The 15,809-nt window shown below is 34.5% G+C and overlaps 1 long non-coding RNA gene across 2 annotated transcripts; it reads left to right on the plus strand.

The window, feature by feature from the left end:
* The first annotated feature begins 2,289 nt into the window (after window positions 1-2,289).
* On the plus strand, window positions 2,290-4,185 carry LOC121254451. Of its 2 annotated transcripts, XR_005938640.1 has the most exons (3): window positions 2,497-2,753; window positions 3,008-3,775; window positions 3,900-4,185. It is a non-coding gene; the product is annotated as an uncharacterized LOC121254451 (long non-coding RNA). The 2 variants fall into 2 exon arrangements; XR_005938639.1 differs by lacking the exon at window positions 3,900-4,185 and having other exon boundaries at window positions 2,290-2,753; window positions 3,008-3,198.
* Window positions 4,186-15,809: the final 11,624 nt, after the last annotated feature.

Raw genomic sequence — 15,809 nt, forward strand, 5'->3', positions numbered from 1 at the left:
CACGTAAGCACTGAACTAATGATCGCTGATCCTTTGACTAAGGGCATGCCACCGTTGAAATTCAAGGATCATGTAGTGAATATGAGACTTGGTTCCATTATGTAATTTTTCATTGTATGAACAATGTTATTTTAATGAAATTCATAAATATTTTGATGTTTTTTTTTCTCATATTGATGTGCATCTTAATTTAAATTTTGAGAAAAATTCATCTGTATTAGGACCAAGAATGAACATAAGGTTTATTCATTAAGAAATTGTTCCCACATAAATTATAATGTTTAAAGAATAAATACATAGTAATACATGAAAGATAATACTTGTCATTAGAGGACCTATCGCCATGATTCATATATTTATTACTTAAATGTAGATTATCGATGGGTTTAAGATGAAATCTTAGATTATGAGTGTGGATCAAGTGGGAGAATATTGATCGTTTCTCACAGAGACGTCTATGAGAACAAGTCTATCACTTAAGAGTCTTTGAAGTGGTCCACCACTCTTCCATCACGTTGATAACTGATCCCATGAAAATAGGAATACGTGGGACACGTAAACACCAAAGTTTGATGGAGGCTTCGGCTATAAATACAGTGTTTGGTCCCCAGACTCACTCACTCAATTCCCTTCGGTATTATACCATCTAAATAGAGTGGAGAAGAGTTTGGAAGTGCCAAACACAAAGAGAAACGCAGCAAAACAGTGAATAGTATCAATGGCTGGAGGTATTTTTCTTGGCATTAAAACCTATCAATTCTTATTTCTAAAGTGTTATTCCGCATTCTAGAATTGTTTTTAGTCTAACAGTGAGATGATAAAATATTGTTAGAATATTATTTTTTAATAATAATATTATTATTATTTTAGAATTTGAAAAAGTTGAATTGTTTATTATATTTTATATTGGAATTTGAAAAAGTTATAATGATGAGTTGAGATTAGTTTAAAAATCAAACGAAGCCTCACCCGATGATTTGTCCCGATATAATTTTTTTTTTAAATTAATGATGGAGAATTTTTTTTTTAATAATGTTGTGATTTTTTTTAAAATATTTAAGAATATGAAAAAAGAAAATAAATAATATATATATTTTGTTCTTTATCGTAGGGGTGCTACCCGCATGGTGCGGGGCGGAGGGCACCATGCGGGTAGCACCCCCTCCCCGCCCCCAGCCCCGGTAGCGGGGGGTGGGGTTGAAACTGCACCCCGCTCCGCCCCCTTATAAAGGTTGGTCTAGAAGAATGACTATTGTACTGCTTTGACCTCTTATATAAAGGTTGGTCTAGGAGGCCAAGTCAATTCATTAACTTGAATTCAAGTTTTTAATAAATTGTATATCTTTATATACAATATATATTTATATAAATTATTTATATAAATATAAAAAATAATATTTTTTATTAAAAATTTGAGAAGAACGGGATGCGGGGCGGGGCCCTATTGGGGTCAGCCGCCCCCACTAGGGGTATTTCATACGGGACGGGTGCCCTGCCCACCCCTAAAGTTTATCGGGACCAACTCGATCGTGCTAGCACTACTCTAAAATAAGTTATATCTCACTATCAGCATCATGAATGTATACTTTCCCCGGAATATCTGCCTTTTAAACTTCTTCCTTTTTGGGGGGATGGAAGGGCCAGGCATGTCTGTCCCGCAATTCAACAAAAACAAAGGAAGAAAAAAAACAAACAGCCCCACCCCATTAATCTCTTCCTAGCTTCATCCCATATTTGGTAGTTTACAAAGAAAGATGTTATTTATATATTCTTAATATGTATACTAACGCGACATTTAGATAGTGAAATGATTTCAGATGATCTGTAAATAATAATGATAAAAAATTAAATAATAATAAATAATAATAAAAAATAGTGAAAAGTAGATAAAAAGTAATGATAAAATAATAAACTCTTGATCAACCTTAAGACTTCGTAGCATTGTTCTTCTCCAGTTTATATATTACAGTGGGGGGTGCTTATTAATCTGACACTATTAATTATCTCATGCATGCTGGTTTAGTTTTCTTTCCCCTCTCCATATGTTTCCTGTGAAAAGAAATACAAAAGATGCTTACATGTTTTGGACATACCAAATGTCACACCACTTGAGTGTTTATCAGAAAGGTGGTGGGCTTTGAACTTTTTCTGCAAAGAATCCTATTAGTTAGTCTCACGTGAAGACAAGGTTCTCACACATCTTGGAGTGGCATGCATACCACTTATTAGATTATTTATCCTCGATCTGAAAAGTATCTACCCCATTTCTTAGAATACGCATCTGAAAAATATGCGCCTCCGCAAAGAATCTGATATAATTTAGCATCTCTTCTTTAAGATCATAAAGAGGCTTCCAGTTGATCAGTTTATTCCATTTTCATGATCAAGTGCCAGTATCGCTTCTTATCACAGCTTCCATTTGATGTATGACATGATTCGAATTCCCTGTCGCGATCATATATAGTTTCGAAACTCAGCTATATATATATGGATGCCTCTTGCTGTGTAGCTTATACTTGAGGCCAGCAACGTACGTAGACATATCTTTGAGTGTGAAGAGCGTATCCAGCAAAAGAAACAGAAAAATGGCATCACTCAAACCTGAAAAACCTGTTGCAGGCGCTCAACCACCTCCACAGGTCAAGAAAGAGCCTACAAAACCTGCTACTGGGAGCACAGCTACACCCAAAGCTCCTGCCTCCAAACAAGCCCCTAAGAAGCCTGAGCAAAGGCCTCGGGAGCCTAAGAAGAAGGTAGCACACAAATTTTAAACATTTGACATGCATTCAAATCCTTCAATTTCGTATTTGAAATACAAATTTGAGTAGAAATAGACGCATGAATTGAGTTACACATGAATATTTATTGGGCATGTGATGGTGCTGGAAAAATCCACACAGGCAATAATAAATGTTATAGCACTCACTTCGCGTCTATTTCTTATAATTATGGGATCATCGATTGCATAGTACTAATTAATATCATTTATTTTTCCATGGTTTATTAGGCAGCAGGAACCAAGTGAGCAGAGACTAAGATGAGGACGACAAGGCGTGAATTTGAAGGGCCTGTGAAGATGTCAATTCATGCCGGTCCTCCGTAATAATGTTCATCAATATTACAGAAGTTGCTTCTGTTGTATCCATGTGTCTCCTTTTAGGCTTGGCCTACTAAATAAAAACATAACTATTTCAATAATGAGTTAATTAGTACTTGTCGATGATCTCTTTGGTCGATCGATCGTGTGGTTTGGTACGTATTTTGCACAGTACACACGAGAAAACCGAAAATGAAATGCAAATAAAGCACATGATATCTCTGAAGTTAATAAGAAAGCAGCTCATGCAATAAGCACACGTCACTGCAGCAACATTGCTTTTTAGGGAAGCTCATAAAATAAACACAAATTGCTGCAACAAAATTACTTTTTAGAGACAGAAATTTTTCGTTCCAAAAAAGTTTCCATTTCATCTCTCAAAGTATTAATTTTGGAACGAAAAAATTTCATCCCTAGTTCATTCCAATAGATCTGTCCTAGAAAGTCTTTTGGGACGAAATTTCATCCTAAAAATTATTTTTTTAGATAAAGTTTGTCAAAACCATTTGAAAGTTTTTGAACGGATTTTTTTGGGACGAATTCGTTCTTGTCCTTAATAGTTGCGCGTTTGAACGTTAAAAACTCCATTTAAAGGATTTTCTTAGATGATTTTTTTCCCCATTCTTAATAGTTGTTTGAACGCCAACAATTCCATTCGAACGGTCTTTTTGGGATGAAGTTTTTTTCGTCCTTAATTGTCATTTGAATGCCAGCAATTTCATTTGAAAGGACAAAATTTTTTTCATCCCTAATATTTGTTTGAACGCCAACAATTCCATTCGAACGGTCTTTTTGAGATGAGGTTTTTTTCGTCCCTATAGTTGTTTGAATGCCAACAATTCCATTCGAAATGACAATTTTTTTTGTCCCTAATAGTTGTTCCAACGCCAACAATTGCATTGGAATTGATTTTTTGGAACGGAGTTTTTTTGTCCCTAATACATGTTTGAACAATAACAATACCTTTTTTTAGACAATATTCATATCACTTCATTTTTTACGTTCAAACTTAATTTCTTCCATACGATCATTGACAATAAAATATCTTTATATATAAATGAAGATTTCATTGTCCCAATATTATTAAGTTAATAACAAAGCTATAAAATTTTATGTTAAATAAAAACAAAGAAATAAAATCTCTTCATTCAAATGATTCTATGATTCATGCAAGGGTTGACAATTTTGCTGCTTCTGATGATCATACAGCTACTGCGATAGCAGTGATCAATCTGAGACATTCAAATCCACCGAGTTGATAGCATGCTTGACCTCTAGTCTTGTTGCTTGAAGTTCATCTCATCTATTACTAACTCAATCTCCTTTAACTTTGCTCTATTCTCTCCCAATATAAGGGTAAGTTCCTGCAAAAAATTTAAAAATTCAACAATCAAGTTCCTCCAAACATCCGAAAGACACAACTTCATGGAAAGGATATCTAGACTCATCCTCCATCCTTTTGAGAAACCGTGTGCTAACAGAAAATTAGTTACGAAAAATCCATTGTGGAGTGAAAAATGATGCACAAAGCAGATGCAATTGTGTTCCAAAATAGAAACAATAGAACACAAGATACAAAAATACTATAAACCAATAATATAATATAAATCATGTTTGGAAACTCCCAAACCCATTGTACTCGATAAACCAATAATATACCATTCGACCCAATGAAGCTTGATATTAAACTCAACAAGACAAGCCATCTAGTGAGCTATAAAAATGCCAAACCCATTGTTTCACCTATTCAAATGCCATTCAGATCATTATGATATTGTCAACACAAACACAGCACAAAATATGGTAAAGCGATAGCAACACCCATTTCGCCATGATTTGGCAGTTGGCACTTGGTATCAGTTTGAAAACTAATGAAAGTATTAAATAAAAAATAAATTGGACAGTAAAATATATTTGCATAACATGAAAGGAAACAATTAAGAAACATGCAAGTTGTAATGGATCTATACTCAAATTACAAATGGAATAGTTATTTACGATTTTTGTGGTTCAAATTCCATTGTGTATTACAATATTCATCAAGAGGAGTATCATAATCATAACTAGTAGAGATGAAAGGACCACCAACAGTGATACAACTATGGTTCCAACAGCCAAATATACATGATTTGCACAAAGTGAATTATCGATACAATACGAGGAAATAAATATGATAGCAGTAACAGAGACGTACAGGAAAAAAGAGAGAGCAAAGTTCAGCCATGTGCATTGAGGATTTATCAATAGGATCAAGGACATCACCTTGCTTGCACATGAACCATGGAATAAGCTTGACCAGGTGCACCAATTTCATAATCCATAGGTCCATATTCATTTTCAATCTGTAACAAACATTTGCAGAGAGAGATATTTCTCTAATTTTAATACCTCATAATATTAAAAAAATAAAAGTTAGAAAGTCTGACTTGAATTCAGTTAGGAAAAAAACGTTTCATTTCTTTGGTTAAAGGAAAGATCTATGCCAACCTGAGATAGAATAATTGGACCACCTTGAGAGTACTCTACAACCTTCTAGCTTTCATCATATTGACAATCTTCTCTGTGAATTTATGCATTTGAACCTTCATTAAAGCAAATAGGTTCAGTAGAGAAAATATCACAACAATTAAAACCCAAAGCAAAATACCAAAAGAAAAGAAAAAAAAAAAAAAAAAAAACGACTTGAGAGCATCAGAAATAACCATCCAGTTAATAACTACCAATTGACATACCGTATGATTTTAACACAGCGATCATATTCATTGTGAGGAATATCATTTAAATGAGTTATGCTGTGAATTAAGTGACTGTTATTTAATTTTTTCCATGCATTGTTTATGTTCTGACGTCTATTTTGTTCAATTCCCACCGCAGTCTACGCAAAGTTCTGCAACAGAACATCTGAGAAAATTGATTTTCTTCCTAATTACAGATTTCTGGCACCAAGTCATACTTTTTCAGCTATTCTTTCTGCCAACAGAACTAAACTAATTATGTTATACCTTCCAACAACAAAAATCAATGTAAATGAAAACGTTTGGTGCAATGTAATTTGCCCAATTAACTATCCCTTATTTTTTATGAGTTTTGCTCGTTAGTTGTTAGGATCGAAATCAGCTCGATCCATCATTTATTATTCTGCATGATATTTAGGATGGATCTGATAAGAATGTCTACACATTTTATTAGACAGCACTGTGTCAACTACATACTCATGTTTCCTAAGGTTGGTGCCATTTGCCGTGTCATAGTGTTCACTGCCCATGGCAAAGTTCAATAACATTAACATTGAGACTGACAAAACTTAGCCGTCCCAGGGGAGGGACTGCTCAATGGGAGGGATCTTCAGAGAACACTACCAAGTCCACGCCAAATTAAGAGGCCGAAACACATCCCCCCCCCCCCCCCCGGCGCCCGGCAAATCCACTCTCATCACACCCAACTAAGTTGGCTAACCCTTTCCCCCACTCCACTGGAGGATTAGCGATAACAATAGAAATCAAGAAAATTAGCCACAACTCCGGAATGACCCAAAGAAACTACCTTTAGCAGCAAGATTGTCAGCAACTGCCCCCTCGGTATATGAGATTTGTAATTATCCAACAGGCAAGTCATGTCGGCATTATCTAAAGAAGAATGAACAATCATTTGAAGGCTAGCAGAATCCATTACCTCAGACTCGCGGAAGGACAGCCTATTCGACTGTCCATTTTTCAAACTGTGACTACGATGGTTCTTTGGCATGGTCACTAAAGCCTCTCTAAGTGCCCATACCCTCTCAAGAATGTTTTTATTTTTAATACGTAATCGAGAATTTATCAATACAAACAATAGACACAGTATCTCTCGTGAGTTATATGACACGTGGATCTTTTTATTGGATAACTAGGCCCTTGAGCTCCAGGCTTTAATTTTTTCATGAGAGATGTTAATCGTCTCTTTCGCCCAAGAAATATTGATTGACTTATCAAAAATTTTCCAGACTATGAGTCAAGACACAAGGCAAGGGTTAATTCTGCAACAAAATCACTCTTCCCAAATAGGATCCTCATAAGGAAAAGCACTTGTCATTCAGATTTTGCCTCTCAGGACAGTCCGCAGAGCAAGAGGTCGGTAATGAAGTTTTCATCATCTTCTATTATGTCATCAATCACTATGCCCGCTACATGAGAGGGAGAGAGATAAAAGAAAAGACCGGTTCAAGGTCAAGTTCCGGGAGAGATAAATATATAAAATAGACCCTATTGCATTCATTGAGTCTCAAGCTCGGACAAGAGCTTGAAAATATTTTTTTTTGTAAAAATCCCCATCTTCAATCAAGAGTTCAGTCATTCAGTCATATCTTTAACAAATTTGACACTAGTGTAGTAAGTACTGTTACTTTGAAGCAAGAATGTCAGCAATAGAAACTAATCTCAACAGCCAAATGAACCTAATGCACCATTTGAATTTCAATGTAATCATATGCAATAATGGAATTCATTCCAGAGAAATTCAGACCTGGCATCTGAAGGTATGGAGTAATCTGCAGTACCATGAAATAAAATAATAGGTAGTAAGAGGGAAACAGCATTTCTAATGTTCGGATCCTGCACCACTGCTTCAGGGGAGAATCGTCGCAGGGATTGTTCCCCTTCCATTATACTGCATTAAATCTTAAAGCAATCAGCTCAAAGAAGTGATTGACAAAGATTAAGCTGTAAACCAAAACATATTTCAGGTACAACAATAACTTACAAGGAAATTAAAAAGGCATGTACCTTAAAAAAATGGAACGGTACAGACCTCAATTATGGAAGTAATCCTACTAGATTAAACAAATTGTACCTGTTTGTGGATATTACAAGGAAAACTGTAAGATAATTGTAAATTTATGTCGAACCACCAGAAACATAAGAGACACAAATGCTTGAAAAAGATAATGCCATGGATAAAAATATCATAAATAGAATACGACAGGCTTATAGATAATCATATCTTGTTTTCAATTATAAATGTCACTTATACTTGGATGAGAATGATATGTAGAAATTGTTGTTAAGCATTATTGCATTATGAAACCCTGAAGCTACACCTAGGCAAGACAACATCAACAGAGTTGATCCACCTTAACACCCCAATATCATATTCAATTCTGCACTTCGGTTCTTGGGACTTTTGGAGGAACACTTGGAAACAAAGACTAACGAAGTAGGCCGGAATGATATGGTGAAAAAAAAAGTTCACATTTGACTATGGCATTCGATCACATAAGACCCAACATACTACAACATGCATCAACCAATTATGACCTCCTGACAAACTGATTGATCACTTAATCCTATGGGATCAAATTTTAAGGGGTGTCAAATCATCATAAGCATATAATAGAGTGTGCTTGAAATACAGAAGAATTTCCATGAGGTTCAAAAAAACATACAACAGAACACTTACCCTCCAAATAAACCCAAATAAGCCTTTATCTGGGAGACACTCCAATAGGTGCTTTCTCCCTCACCGCCTTCTTTAATTGCCTGCTCCAAGATTGTCCAAGCAGCAACATGTGCACCAATGACTGTCCCATCAGATAAATCCTACAAAAATGAAACATTAGCAACATCTTTGTTAGCAACTCCAATCTCCCATCACTTTCCCCACTCATAAAGTCATGCTTTAAATTTATAGAAAAATGTGAAGAATCTAGTACCTATCAGGATCCCCTCCATATTCAGCAATATTTTTGCACACAAATGAGATACCTTAAGATGCATCCGTTACCATATCACTCATGGTCCCTTGGGGGAAATTCCTGCATTAATTGTCAATTTAGACCGATGATAGTATGAGATATTGTCACATGCATTTTACAAAGAAATCAATCAACCATACGGTGAGACAGAGAAATCACAAGGGTGCTACAAGGAAATAAAATGCAGCCTACAATAAAGGAGGTGAGAAACAAATTAAAAATAGGGTGAGACAAAGGAGATGGTAATATATAATGCTGATTGTTGAATGACGGAAATTGTGTTCCCATCTCAGACAGATGGCCTTATAAGGTTTTTAGAATGTAATAATCATTTTTTCTTGTGGAGCATCCAAATATCCTAATAGCTATCATCTAATCTGCATATTGGCAACTTTAGGACACTAGGGAGAACTCTTGACCCTATAAAGAAATAGAATGTTAATCATTTTATGATAAATATCATATACAGGCAGTATCACAAACAAATAAATCTCAATATACCCAAAGAAATTCGTCCAGAACAGTCTTTCTTGCAAGATGAGATATATTATGTACAACAATGAGTTGTTGCATGGAGGAAACCATATCACCTGTAATCTATTCATGCCACTATGATGTCTCTTTCTGATAACTGTTGTCCTAAAAGGCAACCGCATGCTTTGTAACTGTAGATATTAAAAAAAAGTCTAAAAACATGTTAAGGATATAGATAAACAGGCATATGATGCACGAAAAAACAAGTAATTTTGTGAAATCAACATAATCATACAAGACTACTTTGCTAACAATTAAATCCAATTTAATAATTACATGAATCACAAGCGAAAACAAGATTCAGACATTTAAAACACGCATACGTAATCATCTTACTCAGAAAAGCCCCTTTTAGTTTGTTACTTGCTCCCAGACCTACCTACTCATACCCATTGCGCTATTTTTGTTTCATCTTCTGCTTATACAAGTACTTACCAAATACCATTTCAAGGTCAACGTTAGAAAAACGTATTTTTATTGCATAATTTAACAGATGACTTCTTTTTTTATTAAAAGGGCGGCGCCCTAAAATTTTATTCAACAACAGCCTCAATAATCATTTTATTGCATAATTTAACAGATGACTTCTTTTTTTATTAAAAGGGCAGTGCCCCAAAATTTTATTCAACAACAGCCTCAATAATCACTTTATTGAGCTGCTTAAAGGGTTACATATCTACACCAAAAACTTTTATGCTATTACTATTTTTATTAGACTTCCTACTGCCACTTCAAACATTTAGCTATCAATGAAAACATCTCTCACCCAATAATCCAGGCTCCACCAGTTACAAACGCAATGACTGGCTTTGGCCCATCACTATTTTTGGGTAGATACAGATCCAGGCTGCAGAACAAAATTTAAACAATTCATGCCACCATATACATGAATTTAAATGTGTGTATAATTTCATTGATATTACCTATTTCTTGGCTGATCACCATAAACTATGCTTCTGCGAACTTGACTGGAGAAGAAATAGTAATATCCAACTGCCCAAAACAAGCACACTGGTTGTTCTCCAGAGAATTGGACAAATGTGGCACACACAACGTTGTCTCTATTGTGTGTAAGTAAAGACTTGGTATGCATGAAAAATATTGCAGCAGAACACCAAATGTCACAGACCTTGAAGAAAACCTGGGAAAAGTAGTAAGGAGTAACAACCAAGGTGAAGAAATCTTGTAATCCATCTGTAACCTACCCTGAATAAAAATAAATAATTAGAAAGCTCCGAGTAATTTTGGCATAGGCTTGATAAAGCATCTTGAACAATCATCAAAGCAAGCAAACCGAAATTTCAAATTCCTGGAGGACTTAAAAGATAAGAAAATGGAGTCAGAGCGACTACAAGTTTTCTCTGTTACCCTTTCATTGCATGTAAAAGTGGTTGGGAATGGTTAACTGACCTACATGTTAAAACCTCACACAATAGATTATGTCTTCTTACTAGCTCTAACAAGTTCATATTTTTCCAATATTTATCTTCTTTATATCTTTCTCAATGTTGACCTTTCCTATCTCCCTTAGAGAGCCTTCATATGCATAGTCTTAGTTGCCTACTTCATACGTGTTTAGACCTTCATCATCATATCTCCATCACAGTCACATATAAATGACATATAAGTGACATGCAAGGCATCTAACTTTCTAGATCTTCTTCCCACTTTTGGTATCCCTTTTTTTATAGGTAATCAATAAGTTTTATTCATAAGAGAATAGGCATGGTCCAAGTGCACATGCCTTTTCTATCCCTCTTAGAGAGCCTACTTTTTATAAGCATTCCAATTGCCTACTTCAATACAACTTTAGACCTTCATTATCAGAATGCCCATGCCTCTGTCACGTGTTCAAAACTTTATTTTTTTATTGGCACCATGTGTCCGGTAACAAAATCTTGACTAATCCAGGGGTGCTGTCACATGTTCAAAACTTTAAACAAAATTCCCCCCTATTTACATATAGAGGTTGCTTCTTGCTTTCTTCAGATTCAATTACTTTCCAAAGTAACATGCCACATATAATTATGTGTGTTATGTGGAATGAGAATCTCTTACTTTGATGATAAGTCTTGTCATAGTCAAATATAATATTTCCTCATAAAATATAAATGTCCAAATTAACTACAGATAATGAGAAGCAACCTGTTTGCAAGGATGGCCCTGATTAATAAACCCCTAGTCATATCAGAAGTGGCTAAGCATAACTTTTTAGGGTTGGCAACGCAATTATTGTTGTTCCTATCTATGACCTCAACTGTCTATTTCAAATTTAGAGGATGAGATTCAAACCTCAAACTCTTGAACTGAAAGCAATGGTCTTCTGGAAACAAGTAACAAATATACGAAGGGGAACAACAAAGTTTTCAACAAGTAACCAATTAATCTTCAATCAATTGGGTCATTTTCCTCATCCCCCTCCTGCAGTTTTCAAGAATAACTTAAAAACTTTTCTGGAAAACAAGATTTTTCAGTCCCAACTTCAGGCCCAAACAATCGACCTTCAAGACAATTTCTATCTTTATGTCAAACAAAAATTCAACTTTCCATACTAAATCTAAAAGAATACTGCTATCTGCTAAAAACTGAAACATCTGAAGAAATGTATAGCCAAATGAGAACGAGGGAATGTGCTATAAAAAAACATCATTAAACCATAACGTAAAATGACCATTGCCATAGGGAAACAGAGCAATCCCCCGAGACTACAAAGACCAAATGAAAGAATTCAGAAAATTGTATCCAGGATATCTCAAGAGCTTCAAACTCAACCGAGTCAGCAAAAACGTCTCGATCGCGGCGTGCCCGACATCGCGGCCAAAGGATTGTCACCTCTAGAGAGTGGACAGAGCGAGTTTACGCTAGCGGGTCGGTGGCAACAACCACTTATTTCTCTCTTGCTATCTGTCGAAACAAGTAGACAGAAAATTTTATGATCATATGGGTAATCAGTTGTGGGTTCAGATATGTTGAAGAACAAGACCCAACTCCCCCATTTGGTTGGTCGTGTAAAATTAGATGCTTTCATTTAAACAAAACCATACAAAATAATGAGAAATATATATATATATATATTTGAATTTTAAGTAGAGTCTTAAATGTTCAAGTAGCTATTTCATATTTGAATTTGAGTTGTGATTGATTTTCCACTTCTCCTCCCAACGGTAATGAACCAATTAAGTAGCCGTTAACCTCAGCCCTACAGTTTTTATTATTTAAATTCTCACATATCCATTTTATTTTCTCCTTCAACGTGCTCTCTCTTCTCCCCCTCCGAACTCCACTCTGTCGACTGTCTCTCTTTACCGCTCTCTCTCTCTCTCTCTCTCTCTCGGCTAACTCCATCACAGCCCAATTTGGACGGTTGTCGCATCGTCGTTCCTACTTCAATTAGCCCACACTTACGGTAATCTTTCCAGTCCCCTACGATTGATTTCTTGTGAATGAGTGTTTTGATATGGACTTGCTTATGAAGAGGAAAATTCTGATGGGAAATGCTTTTGTTGGAATGAGATTTTGCTTAAACTATATATTCACATTCATCGCCAGAGGAAAATGTTTACCTTGATGACTTTTAATGTTTGAAAATTTTTGACTCTGAAGATTTAGAATTGCAGTTGATAAATGTGGTTTGAGTAGTGATCGATTTTCCACTTCTCCTCCCAACGGTAATGAACCAATTAAGTAGCCGTTAATCTCAGTCCCTACAGTTTTTATTATTTAAATTCTCACATATCCATTTTCTTCTCTTCAACGCCCTCTCTCTTCTCCCCCTCTGAACTCCACTCTGTCGACTGTCCATCTTTTCCGCTCTCTCTCTCTCTCTCTCGGCTAACCCCATCACAGCCCAATTTGGACGATTGTCGCATCATCGTTCCTGCTTCAATTAGCCCACACTTACAGTAATCTTTCTAGCCCCCTGCGATTGTTTTCTTGTGGATGAGTGTTTTGATATGGACTTGCTTATTAAGAGGCAAATTCTGATGGGAAATGATTTCTCTATTTGTTGGAATGAGATTTTGCTTAAATTGTGTATTAACATTCATTACAAGAGGAAAATATTTATCTTAATGACTTGTTTGAAAATTGTCGACTCTGAAGATTTAGAATTACACTTGATAAATGTGATTTGTTTGTGTTACCGAGCTGTCAGTTTTTTTGGAAGATTTGAATTTTTTGTATGTTACAGAAAAATATAAATTCTTGAGTGAAATATACGTTAGAAATGTTTTTATGTCACTGCAAGTGCATGTTTCTCCCACCTTGAGCCAGTTGTTTTATTTTTTATCTTTGGTAAATTATATCACAGCGTGAGAGAGGGGAGATACAGAGGGAGGAGACAGAGAGTGCCTGGGAGAGGTTGCTCAGGCTATTGCCACCAAGAGGTATATGTATGTATACTTTTTCTTGCCATTGAGTGCTTTTCTTGTTATTGCCAATGCCTTTATTTTTTTTTTAATGTATTGTAGTATTAATACTAAGAGTAGGTTAATCGGTCTAAAATTATTGAATTCCACTTTACATCTTATAAAAAAGATTTACATCTTATTTACAAATATATATATATATATATATGAATCTCTCCCACTTTTAATATGTTTTATTATAGCCCCAATTTAGGATTTATCCAAACAATGCCTCAGTAACTCCGATGTTTTTTATTTTTTCTCAACTAGTATTTTTTGTTTTTATGATCAAGCTTTACAAAAGCGAATTATTGATCATAATCTTTTGATCTACACTATTATCCACGCAATTAAAAATACAAAATACATTAGTTATTTCACTTGCAATAGAATTGCTTTTATATTTTATATTGTCTCAAATATTGGGAATTAATAGACACATCTTATACTAAACATTTTATATTAATAGAATCTATGTTTTTAGAGATGTTGGGGTATTCATTTGTTGCATATCCTTGGATGACAGAACAAGATGAGGTATTCCACGTACATGCATGCATGAATATATACATACATACATACATATATACATACATACACATACATACATACATACATACATACAAATATACATGCCAACATACAAACATATAATATACACACATACAAATATCTACATACACACATACATACAAACATCCATACATATACATACATACATACATACACACATATATATAGACGCACATATAGACACATACATACATACACATATGCCTTATTTCGGTGCGAGATGGTTTGAGGAAAAGATATTAGAGTGAAGATGATAATGCTAAAGAGATTAGAGTTGGGGTTATAATTGAGGCAGTTTCTTCATCTTCTTCATTTGGATTCTTTGGTCATCTGATCTCATGATCTCTTGTGGACTTATTATCTCAGGTCCATCTTTCATCCTAAACAAATTATTTACCAAGTTTTTATTTATTTATTTCATTTCAAATTTATCAGCGTAATTGACTATTTTAATATTTTTCATTTTGTAAACAATTCAAATGTTCTAAATTTTAATATAAGCTATGTTATTTATTTCACTTACAATAAAATCACTTTTAAGAATTAATGCATATATAATTTAAAAAATTAAAATTAATAATAGATATTATTTGATACCAAACATTTTATATTAATAGATTTTTTTTTGTCAATGTACATTTAATTTCTGCAGCCTAGGAGGCGCCAGTATAAAAAGATCAAAACTTCTTGCATTCTGCATTGAAAGGTTAGTGACTTATATTTTTTTCCCTTTTTTACTCCACATATCTTGATACTCTCATCTAATTTGTTTCTTAAGTTTTATTTTAACAGTATTTTAGGATGAATTAGAATAAACTAATTTACAACAAAAGAGTGATTGCTGTGAAATGGATATTTCATGCAAGGTTAATGATTAATCGAGTATTTCTCTCACTCTATTTCTCTTTTTTTGCCTAAATCACTTTTAACTTTTCTATGGCATATACACATACACACACATACATATAGACACACACACAAATGCATACATACATATACATACCATGTACATACATATATGCACATACCATGTACATACATACATACACATACATAGATCCACACACACACACACACATACATACAGATTTACATACCTACATACAAACATTTATACACATATACAACCATACACATATAAAGACATACATTCAGACATACATACATACATGCATACATATATACACATACACACATATAGACACATAAATACATAATACATACATACATACATACACATATACCTTATTTTGGTACGAGAGAGTTTGAGAAGAAGAAATTGGAATGAAGATGATAATGCTGAAGAGATTAGACTTGGGGCTATAGCAGAAACTTTTTGGTTTCTTCTTCATTTGGATTCTTTGGCCATCTGATGTCATGATCTCTTATGGACTTACTACTTCAGGTTTTTGTTTCTTCGTCTTCTTCATTTGGATTCTTTGCCCATCTAATGTCATGATCTATTGTGAAT

The sequence above is a fragment of the Juglans microcarpa x Juglans regia genome, chromosome 3D, assembly GCF_004785595.1.
Source record: "Juglans microcarpa x Juglans regia isolate MS1-56 chromosome 3D, Jm3101_v1.0, whole genome shotgun sequence".
Lineage (NCBI taxonomy): Eukaryota > Viridiplantae > Streptophyta > Magnoliopsida > Fagales > Juglandaceae > Juglans > Juglans microcarpa x Juglans regia.